Source organism: Pseudochaenichthys georgianus, chromosome 12 (genome assembly GCF_902827115.2).
Source record: "Pseudochaenichthys georgianus chromosome 12, fPseGeo1.2, whole genome shotgun sequence".
NCBI lineage: Eukaryota > Metazoa > Chordata > Actinopteri > Perciformes > Channichthyidae > Pseudochaenichthys > Pseudochaenichthys georgianus.
The window spans coordinates 8,456,148-8,470,106 of NC_047514.1; the positions used below are offsets into that span (position 1 = coordinate 8,456,148).

At 41.5% G+C, this 13,959-nt stretch overlaps 1 protein-coding gene and 1 long non-coding RNA gene across 3 annotated transcripts in view; both read right to left on the reverse strand.

The window, feature by feature from the left end:
* Window positions 1–6,308, reverse strand: part of cntfr (ciliary neurotrophic factor receptor) — a 272,556-nt gene extending 266,248 nt beyond the window's left edge. The window contains exons 1-2 of one of the 2 annotated variants that reach the window (XM_071204969.1): window positions 6,229–6,308; window positions 5,917–6,025 (exon numbers count right to left, since the gene is read on the reverse strand). The gene's annotated coding sequence lies outside the window, so the exon portion shown is untranslated. Of the gene's footprint in view, window positions 1–206; window positions 463–5,916; window positions 6,026–6,228 lie in introns of those variants that run through there. The other variant, XM_034095981.2, reaches the window with a different exon arrangement.
* A 6,051-nt stretch (window positions 6,309–12,359) lies between these two features.
* LOC139434913 (uncharacterized) lies at window positions 12,360–13,536 on the reverse strand. The gene is made up of 3 exons (XR_011644205.1): window positions 13,485–13,536; window positions 12,718–12,870; window positions 12,360–12,561 (listed from the first exon to the last, which is right to left on the reverse strand). It is a non-coding gene; the product is annotated as an uncharacterized lncRNA (long non-coding RNA).
* Between the last annotated feature and the right edge of the window lie 423 nt (window positions 13,537–13,959).

Here is a 13,959-nt window from a genome sequence, read left to right on the forward strand (position 1 = left end):
TCATTCTAGGCGCACGCTGCTAATTAACGGCATTAGATCCTGCAGACAGAGGGACATATTGATGGAGAGGTACTACAGCGCCACATCTACGCTCCCTTCTGTCACCTTTGCTCATTTTTTAGCCCCCTCACAGTGCCATCATCTATCCCACTCGCTGAAGAAGTCCCAAAAATCACAATAAGAAAAATATAAAGATCACTACTCACTCCTCTTTTTTTCTGTGTTTCTTTTTTTTCCTGATGTGTCACTCCTTATCCTCTTCTCCACTGTAGCAAGGGGGGAGTGTGTCAATCCTGCCGCGCGTGTTAGTGTCACTCCGATAGAGGAAAGTTGCCGTCTGCGCGCATGTGTGTGTGTATGCGTGCGTGCATATGTGAAAGAGAGAGGGAGAACGTGTGCGTCTGCCTCTGTGTCTCGCACTGCTCCAAGTGAGCAAGCTGAGGCTGTTTTAAACAGGCTGCTCTCCCCATGTGACCAGCCCAGCCACAGGCAGGAATACATTACTGAGACACACACACACTCTCTCTCTCCCTGTCTCTCTCTCTCCTGCCCATACACACACCGTGTCTACAGTGCACCCCCTAGCCACCGCTCAGGGTAGTGGAGAGAACAGCCCACACACACAGAAATCAAGCTTTTACACACAAGTCCCTAGTTTGCATGTGAACAAACACCATGTATGGACATATTTTTACCAGACTTACACAGCTTCCCTACAAAAGGAATAAATAAATATAATAGAATTAGAGACAATTCTTCCAATTAAATACTTTTTCAATGTCTTTTGACTTTTCCATTTCGGCTGTGGCGGTGCTTCACACCTGGTAGAGCTGACCTTTTCAGTAATGAAAACCTTTTAAAAGTCGACCTTCAGCTGCCAGGCTGATACGATTGCATTACAGCTATTACACCTTGAGGAAAGGCGATGGAAAACGCCACAGATGAAGTGCTTTGACTGGGAGCTATGAATGAAATTCAAAAAATGCTGTTTGAATTCTTAAACTATTTCAAACCAGTGCACAACATTATAGTGGGAATACAGAAGATGATGGATTGAGAAAGGAATATTCATGGGAGATACATCGAGAGAGGGCCAAGGCTACAAAACACCACAGACGCGTCATCTTTCTTTTATAACAAATGCGGCCAGTACAGCATGTACAATGGATAGTTGATCAGCTCCTGACACATTTATCATTTAATGTCCATGAACTTTCAGCACCATATTGCTCGAGAACTTTGAACTGAAATGAATGGCTATTCTGGAAGTGATTTATTATCACAATAATACCCGAGAGGCCAGCTTTTTCCTATGATAACGAACACCATTCGCAACAGCAGTTTAACGTGGCACCTCCTAATGTCGACACATCCAGGCCTGAGGCGTGCGTGTTCCGGAGTCCGTACAAAGCTATTTGATTCACCGGTTTAATCTGAGCTGGCTATGTGAACCGCATGGTTAACTGCAGCTTTTTTCCCCCGTCATCTTGTTTTTATCCATTACACAACCTGGTTTATCTAGCTGACACAGGCACGTTTAAACGGGAATTATTTGGGGGGTTTACCCATCACTTATAAAGAAAATGATGCCATGTTTTACTAAGTTTGGATCTGCAAATGAGGCAAAATGACAACAAAAGAAACATGAGCTGTCAGACAAAAAAAACAAAAGGTAAGCCAAACTTGAACAGAAGGTGAATATTAAGGTTTCACATCACATTACTCCGACTTCAACAATTAAGTAGTTGTCCACGTTTATTTTAATTTTTTTTAATTAATTTTACCACCAAACTTGGTGTCTTTTTTGCCACTTTTCTTACTCAGAAGTAAGTATTAAGCACGATATATATCATAACTGATGAAAATGAGTGCCAAAAGTATGACATTTTCCTTGAAAATGCACACTGCCAAAAAAGAAGAACACAACCAGTGACAATAATAGGGTGAAAACATTCACCGGAAAACAAATCCATCATCTCATAACCGAGCATGGTAACAACTACTTATGTCACCTTATTTTTGAAGAATGTACTTCTGTGTGCAATATGTTATTACCCTTAGGCGCGTTCACACCGCAGTACTTTTCCCACTTTAGTTCCGATATAGTTCCGAAATGTTGCGTTCACACCAAAAAGAGCCGGAACTAAAATTAGTTCATGAGAAGCTTTTCACCCCCTTTTCCGTCCCTGCTAGAGAACAGGGACTTTCGTGGGAGAAAAAGGTTCCTATGTCTGATTGGCTGGGCGGATTGCAAACCACGGCCCATAAAACTCCCAAAAAGTTTTGTGAAGCCAGTCCCCAACTCCGGGGACTTCCGGCCGGGGACTTTGGGCGGCAGTATCCACCGTGAAGTTGTTTGCGGCCTGCCAGTAAACCCAAAGCAGAAGAAGAAGAAGTGAAGTCAGCGGCTTTTCCGGTGTGAACGCGATCTGTACTTAGTTCATGAGAACTAAAGAGTTCTCATGAACCTTTGTGGGAAAAGTACTGCGGTGTGAATGTGCCTCTTGTCTGAGGCTGTCTCCCTTTGGTAATAAAAGTCATTATCACTATTTCCCACACTCTTTTCTCGACATGTCTAAAATGCAGGGTCTGATATAGCAAATTGCAGCATCAACAAATTGGCCTAATAATATATTATTATCAGGAAACATAATGATGCATGCTCGACCCACACAGGTGTTTTCACATACTGTGCCGACTCTAATGTGAAAACACCTAATGATGAAAATAAAAAAACATGGCACTGATACAATTATAGATAATTAATTTGTCGTAAAAGATAATGGTAAATGGACTGTACTTAAAGGTGGGGTAGGTAAGTTTGAGAAACCGGCTCGAGATACACTTGTTGTTATATTCCATGTAGGGCTGTCAGTCGATTAAAATATTTAATCGCGATTAATCGCAAATTAATCGCACATTTTTGATCTGTTCTAAATGTACCTTAGAGGAATATTTTTCAAGTTTTTAATACTCTTATCAACATATGAGTGGACAAATATGCTTTATGCTAATGTTTATTATCATTTGCACAATGACAAATATTCTCATGAATATTAAACACAACAACCTCTGAACACAAATATTCGCCTCAATTCAACCTGGAACCTCTCTCATTCAATAATACAATACAAATGGTGTGTGTGTGTGTGTGTGTGTGTGTGTGTGTGTGTGTGTGTGTGTGTGTGTGTGTGTGTGTGTGTGTGTGTGTGTGTGTGTGTGTGTGTGTGTGTGTGTGTGTGTGTGTGTGTGTGTGTGTGTGTGTGTGTGTGTGTGTGTGTGTGTGTGTGTGTGTGTGTGTGTGTGTGTGTGTGTGTGTGTGTGTGTGTGTGTGTGTGTGTGTGTGGTGATGGATCGTTGGAGCTATGTGCAACTCAAGGCATATGCTCGAACGGGAGCTGCCTGGACGCTGCAATCATGTTGCGCACTATCCGTGCTGAGTGTGCTGACTTTTCGTACAATGTGCGCAGTTGTGTGGATAGAGCGCTCCTCTGTTTTCGTTTAAACAGCTCCTTATATCCGTTAGCGCAGCTAGCTAGCACCAGATGCTAACAACAACAATGCACGTAAGGTCTCTCTCTCGCTCGCTTGGGCCACACATACACACACCCTCCCGTGCCCGAAAAAAAAAAAAAAAAAAAGTTTTAACAACATGTTTATTTATTGACTTTTCATTCCTGTATAATCATTTTGCGCAAAGATGGCACTGTTTGTCAGAGCACTTCATCCTTCTGGGATTTCATGAAGAACAGGTCCAACGCCTGTGTGTATGGGAACACCTCTGGTGCTGGTCCAATAACTGCCAGTGTTTCCCACAGATCTGTTTCCCACATATCTGAAATAGCGGTAGTGGTGGTAGCGGGGGGGGGGGGGGGGGGGTGAGGTGACGTGCAACAACATTAACCTTTCTGTTGGTCGCTTGTTAGCAGACCCTTCACGCGATGGCAGAGCGAACAGGTACAGGCAGGGCCCATAATGATAGCCCTATAGTTTAAATCTACTACCCACACATGAACATATGGAAATGGGTTACTATTTAAAAAAATAAATGTATTTATAAATGTATTTAGGAACCTATCCATGTGATTTTTAGTGGGGGTCGACCTCAAATCCTCTATGGGGGTCCAGGGGCATGCCCCCCTGGTAAGATTTTATTTTTTATTTTGGAGTTAAATGCATCAATCTGGTGCATTTTGAGGGGAAAATATAGAGACTAGATCTATGGAAACACCTATATTAAACAGAACTGTATACATTTAAATAATCATAAAATCATGGCCATAACCAATAACATACCATTTCCAATATGAAAAAAACACTGAAACTTGTTTATTAATTTATTTTTGGTTCATTTATAGTTGTGAGTGTGTCTGTGCTCCTGAATCAGCCTCTCCTGTCTCCCTCCTCTCCCCCTGCTCCTCTTTGAGGCAGCAGCAAAGACTAGTTTTCTCTCAACAAGTTTTAAAAGTGTATCTTACCTTTTTTCACCTTAATATGTGTTTACATAACTGGTGACCACACCGTTTGAGACCCACTGAGAACTTAGACTAAGTTAACTATCTAAACACTCAGAGTCCTTTACCTCACCTGAGCTGAGCTTATCCCGAGCTTGAATGACACACAGAGACCAATCAAGGGCTTTGATGTATGATCTGTATGACAGTGGCCATGTCGGCAGGCCACATCATGTGGACAGCCAGTCACCCTGTGTGAGGCAGGCCACTTAACAGGCCAGAAGGAGGCGAGATCAGTGCAAGGGAGCGAGGGATCATTGTCCACAAGTTAATCGATCGCAGATGGCGTCGTGGTCACGGACGAATACAAAAAAAATATATAAAAAAAATATATATTAAAAAATTATTTTAAAAAAACAACCTAAATGGGTCGCGAAATATACTTGGGCGGCCGTTAATATACCTGGGCGGCCCGCCCAAGTATAGTCTATGTGTGGGAAACCCTGAATAGTATATATGATTATAGGTCAAGCTACCCAGTAGTGTATACATTCATTCAAATAAAGCCCACTTTTACCAAGTGCAACATTGAAGTGAACACATTAAATAATCAATCATTAAAGGTGGGGTAGGTACATTTGAGAAACCGACTCGAGATCGCTAGAATTTGAAAATACACAACCGGAGAAAATCTGCCACTTCCTTATAGAGCCCCTCCTGAACGCGCACATGACCAATGAGGGCACGAGATACGTTTGTGCCCCGATGGAAGGCTGACAGGCAGGTAGGCCATCCAAAAAAGTACAACCAATCCGTTTAGCCGGGCCGGCTAAACGGATTGGTTGTACTTTTTTGGACCTTTTTTTGGACCTATAATCATTTGTACTTTTTACAGTATTACGGCTTCTACAGATGACATTTTTTTATGGATTTTTTGTCAAAGCACTTCAGATATTCATTGCTATCGGGATGTTAAGAGCATTCCATGGAATATAACAAAAAGTGTATCTCGAGCCGGTTTCTGAAACTTACCTAGCCCCACCTTTAATACAATAATTAAAATAAATATATGGTGCTTAAATGGGTCATTCTGCAGAAGGAGTACTTTTCCTTTTAGTACTTATAATACTCTTTTACTTAAGTACACCTTTGAATGCAGGACATTTGGCATGAGTATGTTATAGGCTACTTATTTTATTTAGAAGTAAATAATCTGTGTAATTGTTCCAACTCTGGTAGACGACAACAAGGAGGGATAACCACACGGAAAGCTGTTCATGCCCAACCGAAACTAACATTAGCAAAAAAACTACAAGTGAAACAAAGGATATACAGTATGCACACTTGAAAGTCTTCCAGCTAGCTTGAACGACAGCACATACCGTGACAGTGCATTACGCATGTGTGCGCAAATCCACTTAACGTTACAATAACACAACAACATCACATTATTCTTACTCACCATTAAAATAACCGAAGTTGGCAGTCCCAGGATAATATCCTCCCAGCTTCTTGCATTGGTCAGCTTGCAGTATAACGGTCCGGGTGTGAAGCACGGTTCCTCTGTGTTACTTTAAAAAGAGGAAAATAACTGCCAGTCAATGTGTTAAACGAAGCTGCTAATTGACGCCTAGGGCAATGCTAACTACAAGCTAAAAAATAAATATAGCGACTAACTTTACCAACCAGTTTGTGTACTAAGCACTAACAAATTATATATGTGTTAAACGTGTTTGACGTTATTACCATAGACTGTATATATAAAGGTTATTACCTAGCCAATATATTGTGTTAGAGCAGTGGTGACAGCCAGGCAGTACAGCAGAGACAGACGGTGGCGGTGGAGAGCTGTATCTGCAACCAAAAACATGTTAGTAAGCAGTAGCAACGACGTTAGCTTTTAGTAAACAACGTTAGCTAGCCTATACATGTAATGCATGTGCACTTCTGTCAAATAGTTTTGCATAGTTTTCCTCACTTTGAATACAACTTCCCGAAATGTTTTTTGACAGCAGCTGCGTCATAGTTCTTGTACGCAACTTCTGGGAGGAGACTTCCGGTCGCGAGGAAAAAAATTGTGGTTTTCAATCTTTGCAGGTGCACCCACTTCCTGTCGAAAGAATATTGGTGAGTGTCAAAATAATAATATTTCAATATACACTTCTGTTCTGGCCTCTTTTTTAAACATTTAAAAGAAATATGTATTATGGTTTGAGCTAAATGTTACAATGCATTTAGTTTTAAAGGAAACATAGACAGTGTTCCCAAATTGAGTAATAGTTTTGCATTCAAATAAGCAAAAACAACCATGTTGTTACAGACTAGGACTAAAGTTCAATGTCATTCAGGCCCGGTTCTACGGGGGTGCATAAGGGTGCATTGCACCCTCAGTTGAGTCGTTATGCACCCTCATTTGAAAAATGAAAAGTGAAGAAAAGTGAAAAATATTACATATATACTAATAATAATAGTAGTAGTAATAATAATAAGAAGAATAATTTAGTTGAAATAAAATAAATTGTAATTGTGGTTAAATAACATTGTCTGCTGCATTTATTTGGTAAATTTAAAACGGTAAGTAACGTTATTATTATGTCAGGTGTGCGTGACCTGTGCCGCTGCGCATTCGTCATCTGCAAGGTGCTTACACAGCAGTCAATGATGGACATCATAAAATTAAAACAACCAGTCCTTATTGCCAGCAGTAACACTGCATCTACTGCAGGTAATAACAGTTCAGATCATAGGGACATTACGTTACCTGCCGCCACTGTCGTGGACAATAACGCCCGACTCGCCGGCTTTGCCCGCCTCGCCCACGGAGGCGGAGCAGCCGCAGCCGTCTTCGTTGCCCCAAACACCGCCACCCCTCAGCGGCCCGCAAGTGCCAGAGGACCTCGGCAAAACAGAGCCTGCCCAGGTATATTTAAAAAAGTACCCAACTCGCCTGAAGGCTACTCATTTTGCAGCTCATGGTTACAAAACAGAGATTGGCTGGAATATTCATGTAAGATGCCATCTTCTGCTATGCATGTAGACATTTCGGTTAAAGTAAGTCAGATACCTTTGTTAGGGAAATAATTGTCCTAGACTCCTAGATATGACGTGCATGACCAACCCTGACGTCTGTTATCTCCTTTAAGGAGATAGGCTGCTTTAGCCATAATGTTGTTGTTCCCATTCTATGACCGGGCAACCCTAGGTCACAGATGGTTTATTGTTGTGGGTACACTGGGACACTTCCTTCTCTGTGTTTGTGGACTCCAAGGTGTGAAATCTCCGAGGCCATAAGTGTCAGAAGCAAGTAACTCAGTGTTCCCAACTGTTTTAAGCTATCTTCTCAAATATGTTGATTACTCTCTGCGAAACCAGTTAAATGGGCTAACGAGAGAGAGGCGCTCCAGAATTGACGTGGCAACTCTACCGTGAAGTCAGAACCTCTGGCTCTTGGACTTGTGATGTGAATTCTCCGGCCGAAGCTCCAAATATAAACCATCAGTGTTTGACATCAAAGCTCCTGCTCTTGCCATGTCTCCTTCATGAGTCGGTGACTCCCACTGCATTGCAACACAGAAGTTTCCTCTACAGCCTTCACCACAACTGGCTACAACAACTGGCGCCATGCTCTTATAGGCTACGTGATAAGGGACTGGGAAGGCATGAATCATGCAAAGAGCACATAGATCCATAGATCTCTTCATTTTGCTCTCAAAGTGTACCAGATTGATGCTTTTAACTTCAATATTTAATAAATAAATCTTCCCGGGGGTGCATGCCCCCGGACCCCCCTAGAGGAGGTGAGGACCCCCCTGGAGGGTGTTAGGTCCACTCCCCACTTATAAAAATAGCACTTTACCACTGCACCCTCTCTAATCTCAGATGCACCCTGAGTCATTTTGTTCTGGAACCAGGCCTGAGCAGTTGTATCCAGAATGTGAATTAGTGCAAAACAAAATCAGCATCTGACTGGCAGAATTTACTATATTTGCTCAGCTCCAGGCTAAAGTTGTGTAAATTACAATTTACAGTTGCTGTGAGAGCTACCTATAATCCTGTCAGATAGAACTGAGTGACAGTAAATATAGTTTAGCAGCACACCAAGGTGAGAGTTCTGCTCCTTTGATCCCAGACATGAAACTACAGCTCTGCCTCTAGGCCAAGCCAAAGTGGATTGACTGATTTGAAATGCTCTCTAAGGTGAACATCAACAAATTATCATAAGTCCCACCTTACAGAAAAACCCGTTCACTCTATTTCGAAAGTATCTGTAGCTCAGTCAGCACTGCAATTTAAAACTTACGCAAGGTATCAAATAAAAGTCCATTTAGAGCAAGTAGGTCAGATAGTCTCCACAGACCCATCTCTATACACCCATGTGCCATATTTTAGGACTACAAACCAGATTAAATGTTCATTAACTTCCTCATGGGACGACACAATCAAATGTGGTTCAACTTCAAATGAGTCATGCATTTCCAGCTATATATTTTGCTCATCAGTGTTTAATTTATTGCACGTGCACATTCAATCACAAGGATGCATAAAGGGATTCTGGAAAATCTCTGTCTAAACCCTTACTGTATTTTAGCAGAGTGACTGCCAAACTGAGTGTCCTTAAGTGTACCATCTCCTTAACATCTTCAGTGGCTGTTGTTAGATGACCCTTTGGCCTTCCTCAAGCCAAGCACAAATAAAGGATTTGGCATTTACTAATGCCAGCTCTCATATGCACTTATTTTTACAATGCAAATGTCCGCTGCACAAAAGAAACAGTAGTACATCTCTCAAGGGATTGTACAGAGAAGAAAAAGGCAGTAGTTTTAGATTGAAATAGGTGGAATGATGGAAAGCAATATAGCATCAAGGTTGAGCTGCTTGCTCTCGCCTGCAGCCAGGATCAGGACCTGAGTCGTACTGGGTTAAATAAACCAAATGGAAGATTCGCCTCTTGCAACGCTGAATGTCTGGTCTGATGTCCAAAACTGGATGAAAACGAAATCAAAATACATTTTAAAGTCACTGCGTAATATAGTTTTCCTTTTTTTTTATATACCCCAGGAAAAGTAGCAAGGCAACATGTAATGGGGATTCAAATGAAGAATAAATCAATCTTAAAAGAATACAACAGCTTTGTCCAACACTATTATACTCACAAATAACTTATGACATTGTTATATTGAATAAAAAGAGACAAACTTGGTGCATTGTTGCAAGGTCATAAAGAACGATTCACTGCATAGCAACACACTACACATCATTCACTGTATAAGATGAGTGGCATAAACAGAGAACTATAAAATATGCACATTAATACTGAATATAGAAAAGGAGAAATGACTGTGTGTTTATGAAATGATAAGGAATTAATCAAATGTTATATCGCTTTGATTTAATACCATTTTACAAACTCTGGGATAATGTATGAAAATATTTGATGATCTGCATAAAATGACACTAAAATGTTTTGCTGCAGACCCAGAATGTGTATATTTGCATACAATAAATTGTGACAGGATCATCTACCAAATGTGTGGCTGTTGAGTGAAGCTGTTCAGGTATCAGGTGAATAATAATGTAACTATACCGTCAGTTGCACCAGCTCTGTTTTAAGTGTGTATACATAAGGATGTAACTGATGACTGCGTTGATTGTGTTCCTAAAAACCTTACAAAGTGTCTACATTTCAACCCTAAATAAAGTTGTCCGAATAATGCAAGACTTGTAAATGAAATGGGAATCCCATCTTGAGTCAGGAAGTGGTGATATAATGTTGTGGAACCAGTTTATAAATTGCATTATTTTAGATCCTCTTAGAGTTAAAGGGGACCTATCATGCAAAATGCACCTTTGTACGTCTTTTATACATGAATATGTGTCCCCGGTGTTCCAGGGAACTCACCAAGTGTCAGAAAACACAACCCTCTCTATTTTCCTCCTTCGCCAAATCTCTAAAAAAGGGGCTGCAACGGATCTGAAAAAAACGGATCCACATTCCAATACTTTTCTACGTCACAAAGAAGTGCTCCGCTTATTGGTCAACTCTCCACCTATCAGGGGAATGAGCCACGGCCACGTGCATTGCCAAACCTCTCATTCGCATATAGGCTATCGGCAGGCTAAATAATCAACACCCCAGTCACATCTGTGTTTTTGCCTGCTCTTGCCAGGATCCCCTAAACACACCAGGAGCGTCTGCGCCGCGCTGCGCCCTCCTCCTGCGACCAACACACCAGGCGCGTTTCAAAACGTTGCGGAAGCGGAGCGTCGTGTGTGCAGCCTGCAGTTCTTCTTCTCTTTAATGGCGAATCGCTTCCACTTGGAGCATATATCGCCACCTACTGTTGAGTTATTAAATGTTCATATTAAATCATTATCCTCAAACTAGTGCTTTTGAGGAATTTGAAGATCAGCTTGTTTGCTTCATTTCTTGATTTATTTTACATATATTGACTTGAAATCCATGTCCTTGATGTTGAGTTGTTCCAGTGCAGTTTTCAGAATGAGTCTTTGCCTTGTATATTCCGGGCAGCTAAAAAATACATGATGTATTGTCTCTGGTTGTTGGCAACCATCACAATTGCCATTTGGATGTTTTCTAATCAGATGCAGTGATGAGTTTAATCCAGAGTGACCCAATGTTATCCTGCTGTTAATGCTCTGTTCTCTTCTACCCCGAGTGCTTCCTGTTCCCACTTCCCTTTGTATCTGGTATAAATGTCTTTGATGTTAGCCTCGCAGTTGTTGTTGATTTTGGAATATTTCCTGGACATTTGTACTTCTACAAGTAAGTAGGCTACGTAGTTAAATAGTTTATGTTTGTGTCTGTTTAAATCGGGTTTATTGTTGTTATTTCCTATGTTGTTGTGTTGTAGACTACAGACACAGTTAATAATAATTGTAATATTCCAGTTATAAACGACATGAATCAAAGATGTGTTGCTGTATTTTAGTGGTAAAAAAATATGCATTCATCATCATAATTATTCTATATATATATATATAATTTACAGTGCCTGTAAACCGGAGGAGAACGCTGGCATGTATTCTCCTACTTGAAAGACTACGGGGGGATGGGGGGAGCCGGTTTTGGGTGCACCCCCTCAACCAGCAAAGGAGACAACAAGGTGATTTTCATCACCTCGTGGCTGAGCTGAGGCTGGACAGCCAACGACATCACCAATATTTTCGGATGAGTGCAGAGCAGATGGATGAACTGCTGTCCCTCCTGGGCCCTGAACTGACCAGACAATCCACAAATTACAGAGCTGCCATTGAACCCAAGCAGAGACTGGCTGTTGCACTTAGGTCAAATGCCCATTTCACAGACAATACATCACTGACCACAAATTTAATAAAGGTTTTATTTTTTAACAATTTCACCCCAAACAACACTTTAAACAGAAACATCAAATATAAACAATCAACACAAAAAAAGTAACTATTTACAGTAAAAAAAACAATGAACTCAATTGCTCAACTATTGTTCGTAAAAAGACTCCTGCCAAGCTGAGCTACTGCTGGAGGACAGCATGTCTGATGGCCCTGTAGGTGTTGATTGGGCGCGTGGGGGTTGGGGTACACTTGGCCGAAAGGCTACTGGCCTGGAGGTGTGAATGGAATGTTGAGTGGCGGGGGGATGGTCAATGGGCTGCCAATGTTGCTGGTGTTGGGTGTCTCTTTCCAAGTTGTGGAAGGTGTTTAAAATAGAGATTTTTGCCTGATGTTTTCTGTCTTTGTCCAGTCTTTGCAACATGGGCACAAGACTGAGAGCAAAGTAGTATGACTCCTCTAATTCTGAGTCTGGCATGTGTGGTGCAGTTGGAGGTTCCTGCAGTAGAGATATCAGCTGCTCTCCAAGGTCTGTGCTCTGGGCCTCCTCCTTGTGTCCCGTGTGTCCCGCTGGGCCGCTGCTGGTGTGGAAATGGGATCCCTGGGGCTACGGGACCTAGAGGGCCTTTGCCTCTCTGCAGAGGTTGTGGGTACCAGAGGTGGTGGGGCTGGAGATCCACATGCTGTCCTGGCATGTTCCTCTGTTTCCAATGACAGGGGTGTAGATGCTCTCTCCATGTCTTCTACAGGGGAAGGATTGCTCAAGCTGCTTTTTGAACTATATGAAAAGAAACAACATGAAAACAATTAAAACCTTTTTTCTGGGGATTAATTTATGCAATAGGAACATATTTAGGTAATTTAAAATAAAGTCTTTCATACCCTTTGCAATACATCATCACAAATTACAAAATTAAAATATGTGCATACATACCTCCTTTGCTGTACATAGGGCAAAAGGAAGGACATTATGTCTGTATACTTCCAGCCCTTTTGCGTGCCGCCTGCAGATCCACTTGGGAGAGATTTCTTCCTGTTTTTAACAAAAGCATCCCAAAGTGACTTCCATCGTGCCTTGCCTTGTCGACTGAAACAAAGAATAGATTCAGATTAATAACATGATTTCACATATTTTTCTTTGCTTTTTTTACCCTTCAGATACTTGGCTTCCAGGGACTCATTGGTCAGCCTAGCATTCAGCTATAGCCTAGGATGCGCTACTGTGTATGTAATACAATTTATAATAAATGGTTTTGTCTGACAAATGACTGCCAAATTATTCTTGTCTGTCCTCACAATTTATCTGACTATAAATGCAAGATTTTCCACCACAGCATACTGTATTTAAACATTATTGAGAGTATTTTGGGTAGTTGTTATAACACATGAATAAAAACAAACTATAATACAAAAATATAATATCATTATAAAGAGTTAAACACAACTGTATTGATCCCTGGGCGAAATTCACAAGATAAAGTATAGTTAAAAAACCAATATTTATAAAAATATAAATACAAAATAATAATAATATAATCATATTATAATCTTGATATAGGAAATAAGATCTTACTTTATTGTGAAATGCAAGTTTACTGAACAGTTTTTTAACGACTTTCACAAGATGTGAAACTACTGAATGGCTCTGTACTGTACCTACAAGTATTAATTAACTTTAAAACATTAATATGTAGTTGTTACCTTCCACTCCACAAACTGCAGCGACTAAAAACCAGGCCTTGTCCTTTCTGATGTTGTCCTCGTAGTAAGTATTGGTTACATCGTATACAATGGTGTGTTTCTCCACTTCCATTATGAACACCTCGTCGTCCATTGTGCGCATCGTAGTGGAGGTGTTGTGATGAAGGAGGGGGGTCTGCTAAATTAGTAAAAATGCGGGCTGGGCCCGGATGCTCACCTTTCCACTTCCTGCGAGGGGGGGGGCTGCCTGTCCGACCTTACGGCTGCGCCGCGGCAAAAATAGGATTCATCCTAATTTTAGAGAAGCGCTGCGCCGAGCCGCTTCTGGGACGCGTCTGAGCCGTAACGCGGCGCGTGTGGTGGAACAGCACCCATTGACTAGAGTGGCCGCGATCCTTACGACCGCCGCGGCGCGGCCGTAACGCGGCGCAGACGCTCCTGGTGCGTTTAGGGGGTTAGCCAGTTAAACGTTGTG